Source organism: Pseudophryne corroboree, chromosome 4 (genome assembly GCF_028390025.1).
Source record: "Pseudophryne corroboree isolate aPseCor3 chromosome 4, aPseCor3.hap2, whole genome shotgun sequence".
Taxonomy (NCBI): Eukaryota; Metazoa; Chordata; class Amphibia; order Anura; family Myobatrachidae; genus Pseudophryne; species Pseudophryne corroboree.
In genome coordinates, this window is record NC_086447.1 from 433,889,755 (window position 1) to 433,910,268 (window position 20,514).

At 45.4% G+C, this 20,514-nt stretch overlaps 1 protein-coding gene across 5 annotated transcripts in view; it reads right to left on the minus strand.

The window, feature by feature from the left end:
* The window catches only part of IBTK (inhibitor of Bruton tyrosine kinase), a 325,853-nt gene that overhangs the window by 254,910 nt on the left and 50,429 nt on the right, over positions 1 to 20,514 (minus strand). The window lies entirely within an intron of this gene.

Below are 20,514 nucleotides of genomic sequence, written 5' to 3' on the forward strand. Positions count from 1 at the left end.
ACAATCATGTGTAAGACTTCTGGGTGAAGTCCCCACTCTCCCGGGTGGAGGTCGTGTCTGCTGAGGAAGTCTGCTTCCCAGTTGTCCACTCCCGGAATGAACACTGCTGACAGTGCTATCACATGATTTTCCGCCCAGCGAAGAATCCTTGCAGCTTCTGCCATTGCCCTCCTGCTTCTTGTGCCGCCCTGTCTGTTTACGTGGGCGACTGCCGTGATGTTGTCTGACTGGATCAGCACCGGCTGCCCTTGAAGCAGAGGTCTTGCTAGGCTTAGAGCATTGTAGATGGCCCTTAGCTCCAGGATATTTATGTGAAGTGATGTCTCCAGGCTTGACCACAAGCCCTGGAAATTTCTTCCCTGTGTGACTGCTCCCCAGCCTCTCAGGCTGGCATCCGTGGTCACCAGGACCCAGTCCTGAATGCCGAATCTGCGGCCCTCTAGAAGATGAGCTGTCGTCGGGATCAGCTGCGATTTTGGAATATTGAGAATCCAACCGTGCTGTCGCAGCACTATCTGAGATAGTGCTACCCCGACTTCCAACTGTTCCCTGGATCTTGCCCTTATCAGGAGATCGTCCAAGTAAGGGATAACTAAAACTCCCTTCCTTCGAAGGAGTATCATCATTTCGGCCATTACCTTGGTAAAGACCCGGGGTGCCGTGGACAATCCAAACGGCAGCGTCTGAAACGGATAGTGACAGTTCTGTACCACAAACCTGAGGTACCCTTGGTGAGAAGGGTAAATTGGGACATGTAGGTAAGCATCTTTGATGTCCAGAGACACCATATAGTCCCCTTCTTCCAGGTTTGCAATCACTGCTCTGAGTGACTCCATCTTGAATTTGAACCTTTGTATGTAAGTGTTCAAGGATTTTAGATTTAAAATTGGTCTCATCGAGCCGTCCGGCTTCGGTACCACAAATAGTGTGGAATAGTACCCCTTTCCCTGTTGTAGGAGGGGTACCTTGATTATCACCTGCTGGGAATACAGCTTGTGAATGGCTTCCAATACTGCCTCCCTGTCTGAGGGAGACGTCGGTAAAGCAGACTTTAGAAAACGGCGAGGGGGAGACGTCTCGAATTCCAATTTGTACCCCTGAGATACCACCTGAAGGATCCAGGGGTCCACTTGCGAGTGGGCCCACTGCGCACTGAACTTCTTGAGACGGGCCCCCACCGTGCCTGAGTCCGCTTGTAAAGCCCCAGCGTCATGCTGAGGACTTTGCGGAGGCGGGAGAGGGCTTTTGTTCCTGGGAACTGGCTGTTTGCTGCAGCCTTTTTCTTCTCCCTCTGCCACGGGGCAGAAATGAGGCGCCTTTTGCCCGCTTGCCCTTATGGGGCCGAAAGGACTGCGCCTGATAATACGGCGTCTTCTTAGGTTGAGAAGCTACCTGGGGTAAAAATGTGGATTTTCCAGCAGTTGCCGTGGCTACCAGGTCTGATAGACCTACCCCAAATAACTCCTCCCCCTTATAAGGCAATACTTCCATGTGCCTTTTAGAATCCGCATCACCTGACCACTGCCGCGTCCATAAACCTCTTCTTGCAGAAATGGACAGCGCGCTAACTCTTGATGCCAGTCGGCAAATATCCCTCTGTGCATCACGCATATATAGAAATGCATCTTTCAATTGCTCTATAGTCAGTAATATACTGTCCCTATCTAGGGTATCAATATTTTCAGTCAGGGAATCCGACCACGCCACGCCCGCACTGCACATCCAGGCTGAGGCGATTGCTGGTCGCAGTATAACACCCGTGTGAGTGTATATACATTTTAGGATATTCTCCAGCTTTCTATCGGCAGGTTCCTTTAGGGCGGCCGTATCAGGAGAGGGTAGTGCTACCTGTTTAGACAAGCGTGTGAGCGCTTTATCCACCCTAGGGGGTGTTTCCCAACGTGCCCTATCCTCTGGCGGGAAAGGGTATGATGCCAATAACCTTTTAGGAATTATCAGTTTTTTATCGGGGGAAACCCACGCCTCATCACACACTTCATTTAATTCCTCGGATACAGGAAAAACTACAGGCAGTTTTTTCTCACCAAACATAATACCCTTTTTAGTGGTACTTGTATTATCAGAGATATGCAATACATTTTTCATTGCTTCAATCATGTAACGTGTGGCCCTAGTGGAAGTCACGTTTGTCTCCTCATCATCAACACTGGAGTCAGTATCCGTGTCTGTGTCTGCCATTTGAGGTAACGGGCGTTTTAAAGCCCCTGATGGCATTTGAGACCCCTGGACAGGCACAAGCTGAGTAGCCGGCTGTCTCATGTCGTCAACTGTCTTTCGTAAAGAGCTGACACTGTCACGCAATTCCTTCCATAAGCTCATCCACTCAGGTGTCGACTCCCTAGGGGGTGACAACTCTATAATAGGTAATTGCTCCGCCTCCATCTCATTTTCCTCCTCAAACATGTCGACACAATCGTACCGACACACCGCACACACACAGGGAATGCTCTGATAGAGGACAGGACCCCACTAGCCCTTTGGGGAGACAGAGGGAGAGTATGCCAGCACACACCAGAGCGCTATATATAGACAGGAATACCACTATAAAATGTGCTTTTCCCTTTATAGCTGCTGTTATTATTAAAACTGCGCCAAATTAGTGCCCCCCTCTCTTTTTTACCCTTTTCTGTAGTGCAGGACTGCAGGGGAGAGTCAGGGAGACGTCCTTCCAGCGGAGCTGTGATGGAAAATGGCGCCCGTGTGCTGAGGAGATAGGCTCCGCCCCCTTCTCGGCGGCCTTTTCTCCCGCTTTTTGGTGAGTTCTGGCAGGGGTTAAAATACATCCATATAGCCCTGGGGGTTATATGTGGTGTATTTTTGTCAGCCAAGGTGTTTACATTGCTGCTCAGGGCGCCCCCCCCCTAGCGCCCTGCACCCTCAGTGACCGAAGTGTGAAGTGTGCCTGAGTAACAATGGCGCACAGCTGCAGTGCTGTGCGCTACCTTGTTGAAGACTGATGTCTTCAGCCGCCGATTTTTCCGGACCTCTTCTTGCTTCTGGCTCTGTAAGGGGGCTGGCGGCGCGGCTCTGGGACCGAGCTCCGAGGCTGGGCCTGTGTTCGGTCCCTCTGGAGCTAATGGTGTCCAGTAGCCTAAGAAGCCCAAGCTGGCTGCAAGCAGGCAGGTTCGCTTCTTCTCCCCTTAGTCCCTCGATGCAGTGAGCCTGTTGCCAGCAGGTCTCACTGAAAATAAAAAACCTAAAACTAAACTTTCACTAAGAAGCTCAGGAGAGCCCCTAGTGTGCACCCTTCTCGGCCGGGCACAAAAATCTAACTGAGGCTTGGAGGAGGGTCATAGGGGGAGGAGCCAGTGCACACCAGGTAGTCCTAAAGCTTTACTTTTGTGCCCAGTCTCCTGCGGAGCCGCTAATCCCCATGGTCCTTACGGAGTTCCCAGCATCCACTAGGACGTCAGAGAAAAATCATGAAATACAAGATGATGCAATAAAAATAAAAACCTAGTACTGTAACATTCACAAATGTATATGTAACTCATAACAGAAGCCAAAGGGGGCAATCAAAATGGTTTTTTTCGGTCACCCATCAGAGCAATTCAACTGTTGCTCTGATGAAAACCCAAAAGTACCAGGTTTAGCAGCTCAAATCGGATAAACCCAACTAAAATAGTGCCTACGAAAAGTGCATTTTTAACACATTCTGCCCACCACCTCAGGAGGCTGTGAGCAGAAATATCGGTGGTGATTGCGCCGAATGGCTGAATAATTGAATTACCGCTGTCGGGCACAATCTAGTGATAGGTGCTTAAAAAATCAATTAATTGCCCCAAAGAGTACCTGTTATCTACATGCAAAGTCACATTCAGGTTGAACTCGATAGACAACTTGGGGTAAATTTACTAAGATGGGAGTTCTATTTAGGATGGGATGTTGCCCATAGCAACCAATCAGATTCTACTTCTCATTTATCTAGCACCTTCTAGAAGATAATACCTGGAATCTGATTGGTCGCTATGGGCAACATCCCATCTTAAATAGAACTCCCATCTTAGTAAATTTACCCCCTTGTCTGTTTTCAACCTCACCAACTATGTTACTATGTTATGTTACATTAAGGGGTCTATCCAATTATGTGCGAGTTGGGTCCGCAACTGCGAATTACATTTGTAACCTCACACTGATTTTCAAGATGAAATTCACATCTTTTGTGCGCGCCCTGAGCAGGTGAATGAGTAGGGAAGATACACAGTGGAGAACCTCTGATGCACTCTCCTAATTAATTATCACGCACTAGAAAGGGTTTAATTAGCATAATTTCGCCAATTAAGACGTCTGTTTCAGGCAAATTTCTCTAAAAAGCTCAATAATGGGGTAAATTATGTCAGACAAGTACCTGGAGGTGTTGTATTGATGGGAGAGGGATTTAAGAACTTGCAGATGAAAGAAACTGTAAAAGTGTTTATTCCAGATTTTTACAAATGTATAAAAACACTGAAAAAACATTATACAGACATTTTTTTGTACCTCAAAATGCTGGAAAAACTTTCATTTGCTGAAAAATGTTTGCTATCACTTTTCAAATAGTAATTTCCTTATAACCACTAACAACCTTCTATATGGTCCTGCTATCTTAGTGGTCACTTTTTATGTGCCTAGGATGGATTCCCACCTTTCCATGCACTTCTCCCAGGTCGCATTTTAAAAAGAAGTCGCACAATATCGCCACTACTATCACAAATTGGCATTTCTAAAATGCGCTTATCATTTTTTAATACATTCATGCTGGTTGGGGATGGGAGGTCAGTGTACAGATACTGGGATCCCAGCCACCAGAATGCCAGCAGCAGGGCAAGTGCTAAAAAGCCCCTTGTGGGGCAAGCGCTAGAAAGCACCTTGCAGACTTGCTGCACTCGCCACACTGCAGGCTCGGTGGCTCGCTGCGCTTGCCACAGGTTCTATTCCCACTCTATGGGTATTGTGGACAGCTGCGAGTGGGAATAGCCCTGGTGCAGCTGTCTGTATTCTCGGCGGATGGGATCCCGACCGCCAGGATATTAACTACAGCCCCTTCATACATCTCCCTATGTGCAAATTTGTCTGATTTACAACGGACTACAGCACTGCAGGGTTTTGTTCATAATAAATGAGTATGAAGGGAGTGTGACGTGCTCACTATGAACCTAAGAAACTATCTTTGCCATCAAACAAAAGTTTGTCAGATTTTCCTGACTGACTGAAAGGTCACAGGAGATTAGTGTTTTGGGATCTGCAGCCTACTGTACACCAGCAGCTAATTTAAAGAGGAGCTATACGAGTAGTTAGTATTTTACAAAGATTCATGAGAAGAAAAAAGCATCTCTCTTTCAAATCTGTGTTTTTACTTATCAGGACATAGTTAACAATTATCTAGTTGACATTGACTCCTTAAATTGGATAACCTAATCTCAGCTGGCAGTAAATACAGCTTACTTTGTTCAAACAAAAAGATACACCAAACGTGTTGTAAAGTCAGTACTACCACAAGAAATATTCCATAACAGTCCAGTAAATGGTTCCATTAATCAAATAGAACCTTTGTTGCAACAGCAAAGAGAAAAACGGATCAATGCCACAAGAACAATACTTTGTAAATATAATAAAATATGTTCCCACTCTTTTGCTGGCCCTGGTGATTTCTTCCTGCTACCGTACAAGCAGGCCATGGGTACAAGCTACTCAAAGAGGCAAGGGGACTATCAAAGTGCCTTGAATCTGTTTAATTCTGCTCAATTCTAGTCTGCACCCAGAACAGAGGACAAGTTACCTCAAGTGCCAATTAGACTGTGACTAAACATGGTGCATCAAGTTTAAATAACTCCACTTTGGTCTCATCTTTTGACTTTGAAATTCTAATTGTATTTATTTTTTTGGGAGGGAAGGATCTTTCTCTTGGCTAGCCTTTCCTCAGAGCCATACATTTTTTTCTGATTGTAGAGACACAAACTTTAACATTGTCCATGTTGATCCATTGGTATCTTTGTCATTTCTCAGAGTATAACATGCTCTGATGTTTCGTGAATGTGCTGGGAAACCCACTCTAGATTAGCAGCCATCTTCAGTGTTATACTGCGTTCGCCAGGCTGTCGGTATGCCGGCGGTCGTGCTCCCGGCGCCGGTATGCTGGTCGCCGGGAGCCAGGCCGCCGGCATACCATACTACACCCGAATTATGGACCTCAGTGTGTAAAAATGGCCAAAGCAACCTACAAGCACTGACTGTTATTACGACATGAAAAAAATACTCGTTTAAAATCAAAAACATTTGGGAAATGTATAATAAAAACATAATAAATCGAATCAACCATCAATAATTATAAAACATGTGGATAAATAGAACCTTATATTTATATGCTTTGTAATTAAAGCTAATGATTCGTGATGAAGTTAAATTGCCAGCTGTAGGGATCCCGGCGGTCAGGATACCGATGCCGAAATCCCGGCACAGAGGCTACTCCCACTCGCAGGTGTCCACGACACCCATAGAGTGGGAATAGAACCTGTGGCGAGTGCAGTGAGCCACCAAGCCCTCAGCGTGGCGAGCGCAGCGAACCCTCAAATTGACTCTTTGCGCTCACCGTTGAGAATGCCGATTTATATATAGGAATGAAAAGATGTACCTTATACACACTTTAAATACACTTTACCATGGAGCCGCTGCGGCCGCTAAACTTAATACACACTCTACGCACCTTTCACGCGGCTAGCGTACAGAGTCCCGTACCGTGTACGGACTTTGCGTACAAACGCCGCGCTGACGGTACAAAGTACACACAGCGCATACACACCCAATGAATACACTTTAAACCTTATGCAGCAATGCAGTGCGATGCTATTACACTTTAAACCTTAGCAGGGAAAGAAAGACACGACACCAGTCTGTAGTTAAACCACTGGGTTCCGACACCACAGCGTATTATTGCTGAAACGGGGTTACAATATAAACAATACAATACAACAGAATAATGGCTACATTCAATGGTACATACGTGATTGGATTCGCCGCGCTACCCGGTCCGGTCCTCGGTCATCTAATAGATAACTTTGTGAGTCTTGTGTCTGACCAGGCCTGCAGCAGGCTCTCTTTATACAATTCTTCCAAAACTTAACACAATGGACACTGTAATCTCTTTGTCCATTGGACACAGGGATGGTCATTTACAGTACAGGAGAGGTCATAGGTCGGTCTGAATAGGTGGGCGATGTCTGTTCCAAATGCTCTTGTGGGTGGTCTCCTCTGGATTCCCGCCGCATACATAATGTACAGTAAATACAGTTTATATCTATATTCTGCTCCTGTACATAACTATCCGCAGGAACATGCGATCTTCCTCAAACCAACACCGGAATGTTACCCTTAAAATACCCTACAGCTGGATACCAAACACCACCTTATAACCTTGTTCTGTCCACTCCTATCCTGTAAAGGTGAATCCCTTTGTTCTGAAACCATTTAAACTGCTGTAACTTGCTGCTGTAGTGCAGGGAGGCTATGTGTAAAAATGTGCACTATTTGGATTAAATATGTAATGTGTTTTGATGGCTTTTCCATGCGTTCACAAACCCTACCGTAAATACTCATACCACGCGCTAATACGCAGGTCCGCAGGAGCGACCATACGCAAATTGCGAATATGCGCACGTACGGCAGAGCAAGTACGCGCACGGAGGCCATCTGTGTGTAGTTTGTACGTAATGTATGTACTGCAATATTTTTTGACTTTGACAGTCCACCCTTTGGCAGTCACCAATAACTGCCACTATCTAATCACTAAACAGAAAAATATCTATACAATATCTACAGAAGCTTTGATGATCGGGGAGAGTTGTAGGTGGGAAATGTATGACCTAGTGGGATAGTAAAAAGCATGTATGTATGAATCCATGTCTGAGGGGCATGTATCATCGTGCCGTATATGTTATAAATAAGCTTCGAGGTACTGCGAAGTATACATTAAATCCTTCTCATCCCGTACTAAGGGTCTGTAAATGGGCCAACAAACACTACCGAGCTCTTTTCGGCTTCTTGTTCCAACAAATGGGGTGCACATTTAGTTGATGATACATGGAGGGGGAAACATATGTGAGTGCTAGTATATGTGGATATCACCTGTCGACTATGTGTGCTGTTAACTGGAGGTTGCAGAGATGAAGATAAGACACATATCTAAAATACATTCACATAAACATTTTGGGTAGGGCTGATGTCTTTTCCGGATGGATGTATCTGGGCAGAGGGGGAAACAAAAGAAAAACGGGTGAAAGAAACAGGCCATGAAATTCATTTGCAATCCTTATCATAACACTGTCTCTATGGATGGGGCATAAATTAAATCTGCTGCTATAACAGCACCCTCGCTCCTTAGACTCATCAACTTTGTGCCGTGCTTGCGCCGCGTCAGAATTCGAACACACCTAAATATCGAACCAATAATTATGACGACTTCCAGGATACAAAGGAGAAACTTCCCTACACTCATAATAACATTTTGAGCCCACTTTCCTAAACCTGAGAACCAATTTCGTGGGTTCAACCATGAGACCCAGCCGGTCAGTTCATTACTCACAGTCGCTAAGGTAAGGTTGTGCTTCCTCCTGAACTCCCACTTCAACTGCAAGATATCGTCCATCTTTTGATCGATGATCTCCGTGGGGTCGTCAGTGCTGTTCGTAATATACGTACAGCACTTCACACCATATTGAGTTGCCAGAGTAACACAGTACCCACCTGTCACGGCTGTGATATAATTAAGGACCATCCTGTGCTTGTAAGCTTGTAACTCCCTTCCCGTATACCTGAAGGTGTCGTCATACATCTCAGTGATATTATCTATCAAGTTCGCTAGCGCATCGATATACCTATAATTTATAATTCCTCTGGCAGTACGGGTGACGTCAAATGCGAGAAGGAATTGAATCCCGGTGGATTCGTGGATCAAATCAGAGGCTGCGTGCTCTGTCCTATCTATGAGGTGTCTCTTGATGATGTGTTCATAGTGAGTATGAGTATAATGAGCCTGAGCACTGCGGTGAATGTCTTTCATCTTATCATGGGTTATGTTCATGACCTCTGGCAGTACTCTCCCAATATAACACAATCCCTCTGAGCTCGGGGCAAGCCACTTGTACGCCTTCCTCCCACATATGAAATAGGCATCATCTGGGAGAACATAGGGGACAAAATATAACATCACCATATTACAAACTTTCCAAGTGAAGAAACCAATCCCTAGTTCTCCCATCTGCTCAGTACAAGTATCGGGCTGGATGATATGAGCACAATACCCTGGCGATACTTTTCCAACCCACATGGTCTTGCTTCCACGAGTATACCTATACCGAAAATACCTCCCACTGTTAACTATTTGGCGTACAAGTCCAGAGTCTATGGGTATCCTATCAGCTCTGTGTGAAAAGGTCATTGTCTGGTTATTCCACGTCACTTCCCAATTTCCCGGTTTTCGGTAATTGGAAATATTAAAACACAATAAGGACCTGTCTACATGATACTGGTGGAGCTTCAAACTAGGGGGCCTAGAAATATAGAATTTCTTGTCCACCGGTCTCCCACCCCATAATTCGAGTACCTCATCTATTGCTAAAGGGTACGGTACTAATCCTGACTTGCTCTGACCTTGAGGTACCTGTGAGCACACCCAGCATTCTGTCTGGTTTAAGACCTTACCCACTAGTGAGTGGTAATCACTCAACGGATGACGGTCCATGTCGATATTAAGGTTGGACTGACATCTCTGGATGCACCCATCCTCAACTATATTCTCACAATTCCTACAAATACAATATTCATCAGACAATAACCCCTCACAGTGCCTCCGAGCTCCCTGACTACCAGAGCGCTTACTGATGCCAGCCTTTACTAAAGTGATGCGCTGATCCCGAGATCCTACAAATTCATACTTGCCATCAGAACCTATTCCAGATCCCTGCTCGACCTCTCTGGGACCCTCACCAAAACATACTGTCCTTATCAAAACCAGAATTACTAACAGAACCCGAAACGCAGTCTCTTGTGATCGATCCATTTCGTTAGGGGAAAGGAGGAAAATAAGAAGGAGAAAAGAAAGGAAAACTACAGGGGGAGGTGAAAAAAGAAAGTGGTACGACAACCGTTCTAGCTCTTGTTACTCTCTGTGCTCAGATGCCTTTCAACAGTCCTGCCTCTTAACTTTCCCGGAACAGACACTCCAGTGATACGAGATTCTCTACACTCTGCTCTTTGTCACGAGTTCTCTCCGGGTCAGCGACCTTCTTGCAGTGGGACGAGTGGATCCAAGTCTCTCTTTCGGCGACCTTCAATGCTGTTGTGCTGGTTAACAAGACTTGATATGGTCCTTCCCATCTGTCTATGAGGCAACCTGAGCGTAAGAAATTTCGAATCATCACATAATCCCCAGGTTCAATGTCATGACAATTACTGTTCGGTAGGTCAGGAATCACCAGCTTTAAATTTCTTTGTTGATTTCTCAGCTGCTGGCTCATCCCAACCAAATATTTCACAGTCACTTCATTATTACATTTCAAATCATCCTGGGGGGGTCTATCATTACATGAGGTTGTCGACCAAAAAGAATTTCAAAGGGTGATAGGTTAAGGGGAGACCTGGGAGTGGTTCTGATGCTGTACAATACTAGTGGCAAAGCTTCTGGCCACAACAATCCAGTTTCAGCCATTAATTTGCTCAGCTTGTTCTTAATAGTGCTATTCACTCTCTCCACCTTTGCACTCGCCTGTGGACGGTACGGAGTATGCAGCTTGCTATTAATTCCCATTAGCTTGCACATGACCTGAAAGACTTCACCTGTAAAATGGGTACCCCTATCACTTTCAATTATTCTAGGGATACCATATCTACACACAAATTCCTGCACAATTTTCTTTGCAGTGAACGTAGCAGTATTTGTGGCAGCAGGGAATGCTTCTACCCAGTTGGAAAATACATCAATACAAACTAACACATATTTTTAATTCCTACATGGTGGTAACTGTATGAAATCGATTTGTATTACCTGAAAAGGTCCGTCTGTCTGAGGGATATGGGATGGCTCTGTTGGTATTGACTTTCCAATATTCTTCCTCAAGCAAGTAAAACATGTCATTGCTCTCTTACCTGCATGAGAAGAGAATCCTGGCGCACACCAGTAGGCTCTCACCAGCTTACACATACCCTCTTTACCCAGATGAGTCAGACCGTGTGCCGCCTCAGCTAAGCTTGGAAGATATGCTCTGGGGGCTACTGGCTTACCGTGTCCACCTGTCCAAAGTCCTGAGGACTCCTGGCCATACCCCTTTGACCTCCAGACTGCCTTTTCCTGTAAAGAGCACAAATCTTGCATTTCAATGCGTTTAACTGTTGTGTATTATCAGTTGTGTGAAGTAAACCGTCTGTGGAAAGCGAAAAGAGAGGGGAAATAATAAAAAGAAAATTTGTCAGATTTGCGTTCACCATTAGGCTGTCACACCATCATGCATATCGGTGTCTATGCACAGTCTCCCTTCACCAGTATTCTCATTCTCCACCCTTTGTGCATGACCAGGCACACTGCATAAATACTGGTGTTCTTATGTCCTTATGCTGGTGAGATATACTGGTTTTGGGCAGAGCTCTGAAAGACCGAGTAGGCATGTGGCGTCCGAACTGTAATCCTGTAGGTGAACGTAAGAGATGAAGAGGAAACTTTGAAGACAAATCTCATAGAATTTAGTAACAGATAAGTTTGTAGAGGCAAAAAAATAGTTTACAAAATTTGACATCTGGATTGGGCACTACGGGGGAATGATGCTCTACTCGGTCTGTTCTCCTAAAAAAAATTCTATGTGTGTTATATCTCTACTGGGACTATCCCAGCCATCAATCCAGTGTCCTGTCCATTCTAAGTTCATAGGGAACCCGGTATCTTTGAGATAATTTCCTCTACCTGTGATGGACATGCATCTAAAACAGTGAAATGCAACATTAGTCTTCGTGGGTATCCAACATACTTTGTGTTTCCTGGGCGGGAGCACTCTATATGTATACCATCTCTAACAAATCTTCTGTTAAGTTAATTAGAGGTCACTTCTGCTAGAGAGAGAAGCAAAAGTTTAGAGGCCTCCTCCTAACCCCAGCAAGTTCTGTCAAAAGGGTAAGGTTGCATTTATTCTGTTCTTCCCATTAACCGAATGTGTCTTCTATATGGCTCGTGATTCCTTACTATATGTCCCTTGATCCCGTCTATGTGTTTAATAACATGGCTTGTTTTCTCTGTCTAGGGGTCTATATTGGCTATGTGCTCTACTATACCTACAATCTCTGGCAAAATGCCCTTCCTTCCTACAAGTGTAACATATCCTAGGTCTTTTCTTACTATCCGGGTTTTGGGGTTTAGGCTGATGAGACTTTGGTGTAAGAGCCTGTATTCTTTCAATCCTCAGCCTCTCCTCCTGCAGTTCTCTACGCCTAGCAATATTTTTATGGTGTTCAATCGCGCACTCTCTAAGGGTGTGTACACACGGTGAGATCCTTGCTATGCCCGATTTTCACTTGCGATTTCCCTTGAACTCCCTGGAGCCAAGATAGCACAGATCTTGACTAATTTTTCTTGAGATATGGACTATGTGTGCTTATAATTTTGGCTTATGTGAGATTTTGGCTTATGTGAGATGTCATTGACATGTGAGATGAACTAGATAGTACACCGATCTAGCAAGGATTGACTTGCCTGCACAGTCTATCTTCTCTTGCGATGCTGACCTGGCGGGGCCGCGCATCGGGATGGAATCGGGATCGCAAGGTGACTTTCACCTTGCAATCTGCACTAACTTTTCTTGAGATTTTGACTATATAGTCAAAATCTCAAGAAAATATCTCACCATGTGTACACACCCTAAGACAAGCTACTGTGGCCCCTCTCCAATCAGGCAAAAATGTTTGTACCCTGTCCCTTACTGTCTTATTGAGTCCGTCCATTAGCACAGAGACAGCCACTTCCCTATAATTCGCATCGTTCCCTGTATCTGATACCCCAATGTATCTATCCATTATTTGCAGGGCCCGATGGAAATATTCAGATGTCATTTCATTTTCCCTCTGTTTTATGGAGAAAATTTTTCTCCACTTAACAGTTGTGGGGAAATACAACTCTAGTTGCATGTTAATTTGCTCTAAGTTCTCCTGATTGTGTTTGTCAGTCATAAGACTATCCGACTCTAACCTACAATCAGTGATACATTTTTGGGTGTCAATATTAGGGGGTAAGCACGCTTTCAAAAATATCCGCCAGTGTTTGTTTGTTGGTTCATACGCATTACCCAGATCTCTGATAAATTTCTGACATCTGGCTAAATGCTTCCGAGGGTCGGGGAATTCTGAAATGATTGATCGCAGCTCATCTCTGGGCCACGGGTTTTACATTGCATTATTCCTGGTAAGGACTACTCCCTGACTATCGGTTCCCCCATTGGGAGTTACTATTTCCAAGACATGGTGTAATTCTACCATTCCGTTCCTAATCTGTTTACTGTGAGGTGTTGTTGTCTCTGTGCAATGAACTGTCTCATACTTACCGGTAGCTGTGACCTCACCAATTCTTTCATTGGGGCATATTGTTACTGCTCTACCTGGTTGGACAGGCCCCACCTGAGTTCCCTGCAAGGTGACTGCTTGGAGGAGAGCTGCAATTTGGCTGGATCCTTCATCTTCTTGTGACCTATAACCTTGGAAAGACTTCAAAACAGGATACATCTTGCAAAAATTAGGGTTAATACATTGTTTTTGATTACTACTATTATTTACCGATACACCATTGACTGTAGCCATCTCTTCCCCTTCGACCTGTGTCGACAATGGTGTGTTTGTGTTCTCATTCCCGCTAGGTTTTGAACCTGTTTTGCGAATTTGTTCCCTTTGCATATCCCCCTCTTACTGCCATAAAATGTAAACAATCAGTATGTCTAATCCTTTGTTTCTTGGATTTTATCAGACATATCCTTATCCTTAAGTTCTGTAATACCTCTGGTTCAAAGGAATGGTTCCCTATCTTTGTTAGTCATACATACCCATTCATTGCAAAAAGCCTCCGTGTGTGAACCATACTTTTCACACATAATAAACCTTGCTGACCCTCTCGGTCGCAAATCTGACCTTTTCGGTCCCACTTCTTCAGCCTGAACCCTGGCTACTGAACGCCCACTGCTTGTGCAATTGGATCCTACCGCGGACTTTTTGCCAATAAACGCAATCGCCAATGCACACCGCAGATAAACGGTGAAAGACACCTAGCGCTTTCACTCGCTCCTTCTCCACTGAGTACCACGACTCACTCCAATAGTGAACACCGCGTACTCAGCGAGGCCCTATCTGGTTTCTATTTACTGGAAGTGTTTAGGAGTGACTTACCTATTCCAGTAAATATACACCGCTGGAGATTTTCCTGAGAGAGACCAGCGAAAACTCCCTATAACCTTATACACAAATCACACTTGCGTATGCTCTATACAGCGCTAATGGTACCGCGATTTTACGCAAAAGCTCGTAAAGGGGTATCCAGTTGCGCTATATAAATCGCACCCACAAATGCACAGTCCAATCGCACAGCGTATAGGTACTTGTTACCTATCTGCCGTACAACCACGGGTCGATGTACAAGCTGCGACCCTCAGCCCGGAGCGCAATACAAAAAACCTTTTTACTTCAATACTTCGCAATACTTATGCACTATCACGCACCTTTGCAAATCACCTCACGATTTGCGTATTTCAATCTATATTAACGTGAGTCAGCCACTTCACGCCACCAAGCCTCCTCTTACTTGATGTACCACGGGACCCGACTTCCGGAGTTCAATACGTTCACTCACTCAAATATACTTTGTTTTTCTGTACAGAAAATTTGGATTCGTTCAGGTTGGCAGCTTTACCCCCAGAGGCAATTTAAATAAAAAAATGTTATACTAAATTTTGTTTTTATACTAAAATTTTTTAAAAACCGGGTAGTTTTGTGCTATTGTAGCGTGGCTACTGTCCCACCTTTAAACTAAACTAACTATTGTGTAATTTGTACTTCGCGCCCGTACTCTTACGCAATTTGCGTAAACATGCAACCGTGCGTGTCTCTTACGCCGCGTGTGCAGTTCCGTACTTTGTCCGAGACACGTGTACAAAACCATAATAGCACAAATCATACAACTCTATAAATGTGAGCAATAAAACTACTATTGTCCACTAAACACAACACAGTTTCTTTCTGTATAAACCTTTACAACTATGCCAGACTGCGTTTGTGCTTAAATATTTATTTTAGTTTTAACTATATAGCAACAAATATCTCCGGATTCACACAGGTCTAAATGAATCTAGCAATCTGAATGTTATGGCAACAATGTGAGGGTATACAAAGAGTATGGGTGCTGTGTACGCTTTTGGCGCCAAAAAAAAACTTCACAGATTTTTAAATAGCTTTTTTCCTGTTTATTTTACGGTTCTACCAGCATCTCTACAAACCATACACAGCAGACGCCATCTAATCAGCAAATAAGTAGGGTTTTCAGTGTATCCATTGACCAGGAAAAGGATACGTAGGATACTTTCTGTCCACCCTTTTGCTGATAGATTAAGTCTGCTGTGACCTGTTAGGCTGTGAGTATGTGGAAAACCGGACGGAGCCCCCAATTGAGAATGCTGATTTATATACAGGAATGAAAAGCTATACCTTATACACACTTTAAATACACTTTACCATGGAGCCGCTGCGGCCGCTAAACTTAATACACACTCTACGCACCTTTCACACGGTTAGCGTACAGAGTCGCGTACCGTGTACGGACTCTGCGTACAAACGCCGCGCTGACGGTACAAAGTACACACAGCGCGTACACACCCAATGAATACACTTTAAACCTTATGCAGCAATGCAGTGCAATGCTATTACACTTTAAAGCTTAGCAGGGAAAGAAAGACACGACACCAGTCTGTAGTTAAACCACTGGGTTCCGAAACCACAGCGTATTATTGCTGAAAGGGGGTTACAATATAAACCATACAATACAACAGAATAATGGCTACATTCAATGGTACATACGTGATTGGATTCGCCGCGCTTCCCGGTCCGGTCCTCGGTCATCTAATAGATAACTTTGTGAGTCTTGTGTCTGACCAGGCCTGCAGCAGGCTCTCTTTATACAATTCTTCCAAAACTTAACACAATGGACACTGTAATCTCTTTGTCCATTGGACACATGGATGGTCATTTACAGTACAGGAGAGGTCATAGGTCGGTTTGAATAGGTGGGCGATGTCTGTTCCAACTGCTCTTGTGGGTGGTCTCCTCTGGATTCCCGCCACATACATAATGTACAGTAAATACAGTTTATATCTATATTCTGCTCCTGCACATAACTATCCTCAGGAACATGCGATCTTCCTCAAACCAACACCGGAATGTTACCCTTAAAATACCCTACAGCTGGATACCAAACACCACCTTATAATCTTGTTCTGTCCACTCCTATCCTGTAAAGGTGAATCCCTTTGTTCTGAAACCATTTAAACTGCTGTAACTTGCTGCTGTAGTGCAGGGAGGCTATGTGTAAAAATGTGCACTATTTGGATTAAATATGTAATGTGTTTTGATGGCTTTTCCATGTGTTCACAAACTCTACCGTAAATACTTATACCACGCGCTAATACGCAGATCCGCGGGAGCGACCATACGCAAATTGCGAATATGCGCACGTACGGCAGAGCAAGTACGCGCACGGAGGCCATCTGTGTGTAGTTTGTACGTAATGTATGTACTACAATATTTTTCGACTTTGACACCGTGCTGCCACATTCTGGCGGGCGGGATGCCGCTGTCGGGATACTGACAGCCCTCATCCCGTCCGCCGGGAATATGTATGCATTCCAATGATTCAAGACATATTAAACCATAGTCCAAAAACTGCAGAAATTGATTAATGTGTAGGCAGGTGTAGACTCTCCCCTGTAGATCAGTAGCCACCTGGAGAAGCAAACACTAGAATTATAGCATATACCAGGTAGGCGCTCAAACACACAGAGGCGATCTTATGATAAAATAACAATTTTAATACATATAGCACAATAAACATACACTAAGCTGAATCGCACAATTACAACATCGCACACATAATTCACAATAAACATACACTTAGCTGAATCGCACAATTACAACATCGCACACATAAATAAGAATTTACTTACCGATAATTCTATTTCTCATAGTCCGTAGTGGATGCTGGGAACTCCGAAAGGACCATGGGGAATAGCGGCTCCGCAGGAGACTGGGCACAAAAGTAAAAGCTTTAGGACTAGCTGGTGTGCACTGGCTCCTCCCCCTATGACCCTCCTCCAAGCCTCAGTTAGGATACTGTGCCCGGACGAGCGTACACAATAAGGAAGGATTTTGAATCCCGGGTAAGACTCATACCAGCCACACCAATCACACCGTACAACCTGTGATCTGAACCCAGTTAACAGCATGATAACAGAGGAGCCTCTGAAAAGATGGCTCACAACAATAATAACCCGATTTTTGTAACTATGTACAAGTATTGCAGACAATCCGCACTTGGGATGGGCGCCCAGCATCCACTACGGACTATGAGAAATAGAATTATCGGTAAGTAAATTCTTATTTTCTCTGACGGCCTAGTGGATGCTGGGAACTCCGAAAGGACCATGGGGATTATACCAAAGCTCCCAAACGGGCGGGAGAGTGCGGATGACTCTGCAGCACCGAATGAGAGAACTCCAGGTCCTCCTCAGCCAGGGTATCAAATTTGTAGAATTTAGCAAACGTGTTTGCCCCTGACCAAGTAGCTGCTCGGCAAAGTTGTAAAGCCGAGACCCCTCGGGCAGCCGCCCAAGATGAGCCCACTTTCCTTGTGGAATGGGCTTTTACAGATTTTGGCTGTGGCAGGCCTGCCACAGAATGTGCAAGCTGAATTGTACTACAAATCCAACGAGCAATAGTCTGCTTAGAAGCAGGAGCACCCAGCTTGTTGGGTGCATACAGGATAAACAGCGAGTCAGATTTTCTGACTCCAGCCGTCCTGGAAACATATATTTTCAGGGCCCTGACTACGTCCAGCAACTTGGAATCCTCCAAGTCCCTAGTAGCCGCAGGTACCACATATGAAAAATTAGGTAAGGGCTTTTATAGGATAAAGCCGCCAATTCTGAGACACGCCTGGCTGAAGCCAGGGCTAACAGCATTACCACTTTCCATGTGAGATATTTTAAGTCCACAGTGGTGAGTGGTTCAAACCAATGTGATTTTAGGAACCCCAAAAACTACATTGAGATCCCAAGGTGCCACTGGAGGCACAAAAGGAGGCTGTATATGCAGTACCCCCTTGACAAACGTCTGAACTTCAGGGACTGAAGCTAGTTCTTTCTGGAAGAAAATCGACAGGGCCGAAATTTGAACCTTAATGGACCCTAATTTTAGGCCCATAGACAGTCCTGTTTGCAGGAAATGCAGGAAACGACCCAGTTGAAATTCCTCTGTAGGGGCCTTCCTGGCCTCACACCACGCAACATATTTACGCCAAATACGGTGATAATGTTGCACAGTTACATCCTTCCTGGCTTTGATCAGGGTAGGGATGACTTCACCCGGAATGCCTTTTTCCTTCAGGATCCGGCGTTCAACCGCCATGCCGTCAAACGCAGCCGCGGTAAGTCTTGGAACAGACAGGGTCCCTGCTGGCGCAGGTCCTTTCTTAGAGGTAGAGGCCACGGGTCCTCCGTGAGCATCTCTTGAAGTTCCGGGTACCAAGTCCTTCTTGGCCAATCCGGAGCCACGAGTATAGATCTTACTCCTCTCCTTCTTATGATTCTCAGTACCTTGGGTATGAGAGGCAGAGGAGGGAACACATACACTGACTGGTACACCCACGGTGTTACCAGAGCGTCCACAGCTATTGCCTGAGGGTCCCTTGACCTGGCGCAATATCTGTCTAGTTTTTTGTTGAGGCGGGACGCCATCATGTCCACCTTTGGTTTTTCCCAACGGTTCACAATCATGTGGAAGACTTCTGGGTGAAGTCCGCACTCCCCCGGGTGGAGGTCGTGTCTGCTGAGGAAGTCTGCTTCCCAGTTGTCCACTCCCGGAATGAACACTGCTGACAGTGCTATCACATGATTTTCCGCCCAGCGAAGAATCCTTGCAACTTCCGTCACTGCCCTCCTGCTTCTTGTGCCGCCCTGTCTGTTTACGTGGGCGACTGCCGTGATGTTGTCCGACTGGATCAACACCGGCTGACCCTGAAGCAGAGGCCGTGCTTGACTTAGGGCATTGTAAATGGCCCTTAGTTCCATGATATTTATGTGAAATGACGTTTCCATGCTTGACCACAAGCCCTGGAAATTTTTTTCCTGTGTGACTGCTCCCCAGCCTCTCAGGCTGGCATCCGTGGTCACCAGGACCCAGTCCTGAATGCCGAATCTGCGGCCCTCTAGAAGATGAGCACTCTGCAACCACCACAGGAGAGACACCCTTGTCCTTGGAGACAGGGTTATCCGCTGATGCATCTGAAGATGCGATCCGGACCATTTGTCCAGCAGATCCCACTGAAAAGTTCTTGCGTGGAATCTGCCGAATGGAATCGCTTCGTAAGAAGCCACCATTTTTCCCAGGACCCTTGTGCATTGATGCACTGACACTTGGCCTGGTTTTAGGAGGTTCCTGACTAGCTCGGATAACTCCCTGGCTTTCTCCTCCGGGAGAAACACCTTTTTCTGGACTGTGTCCAGAATCATCCCTAGGAACAGCAGACGTGTCGTCGGAATCAGCTGCGATTTTGGAATATTTAGAATCCACCCGTGCTGTCGTAGTACTACTTGAGATAGTGCTACTCCGACCTCTAACTGTTCCCTGGACCTTGCCCTTATCAGGAGATCGTCCAAGTAAGGGATAATTAAGACGCCTTTTCTTCGAAGAAGAATCACCATTTCGGCCATTACCTTGGTAAAGACCCGGGGTGCCGTGGGCAATCCAAACGGCAGCGTCTGAAACTGATAATGACAGTTCTGTACCACAAACCTGAGGTACCCTTGGTGAGAAGGGCAAATTGGGACATGGAGGTAAGCATCCTTGATGTCCAGAGACACCATATAGTCCCCTTCTTCCAGGTTCGCTATCACTGCTCTGAGTGACTCCATCTTGAATTTGAACTTTTGTATGAAAGTGTTCAAGGATTTCAGATTTAAAATAGGTCTCACCGAGCCGTCCGGCTTCGGTACCACAAACAGCGTGGAATAATACCCCTTTCCCTGTTGTAGGAGGGGTACCTTGATTATCACCTGCTGGGAATACAGCTTGTGAATGGCTTCCAATACCGCCTCCCTGTCGGAGGGAGACGTTGGTAAAGCAGACTTCAGGAACCGGCGAGGGGGAGACGTCTCGAATTCCAATTTGTACCCCTGAGATACTACCTGCAGGATCCAGGGGTCCACTTGCGAGTGAGCCCACTGCGCGCTGAAA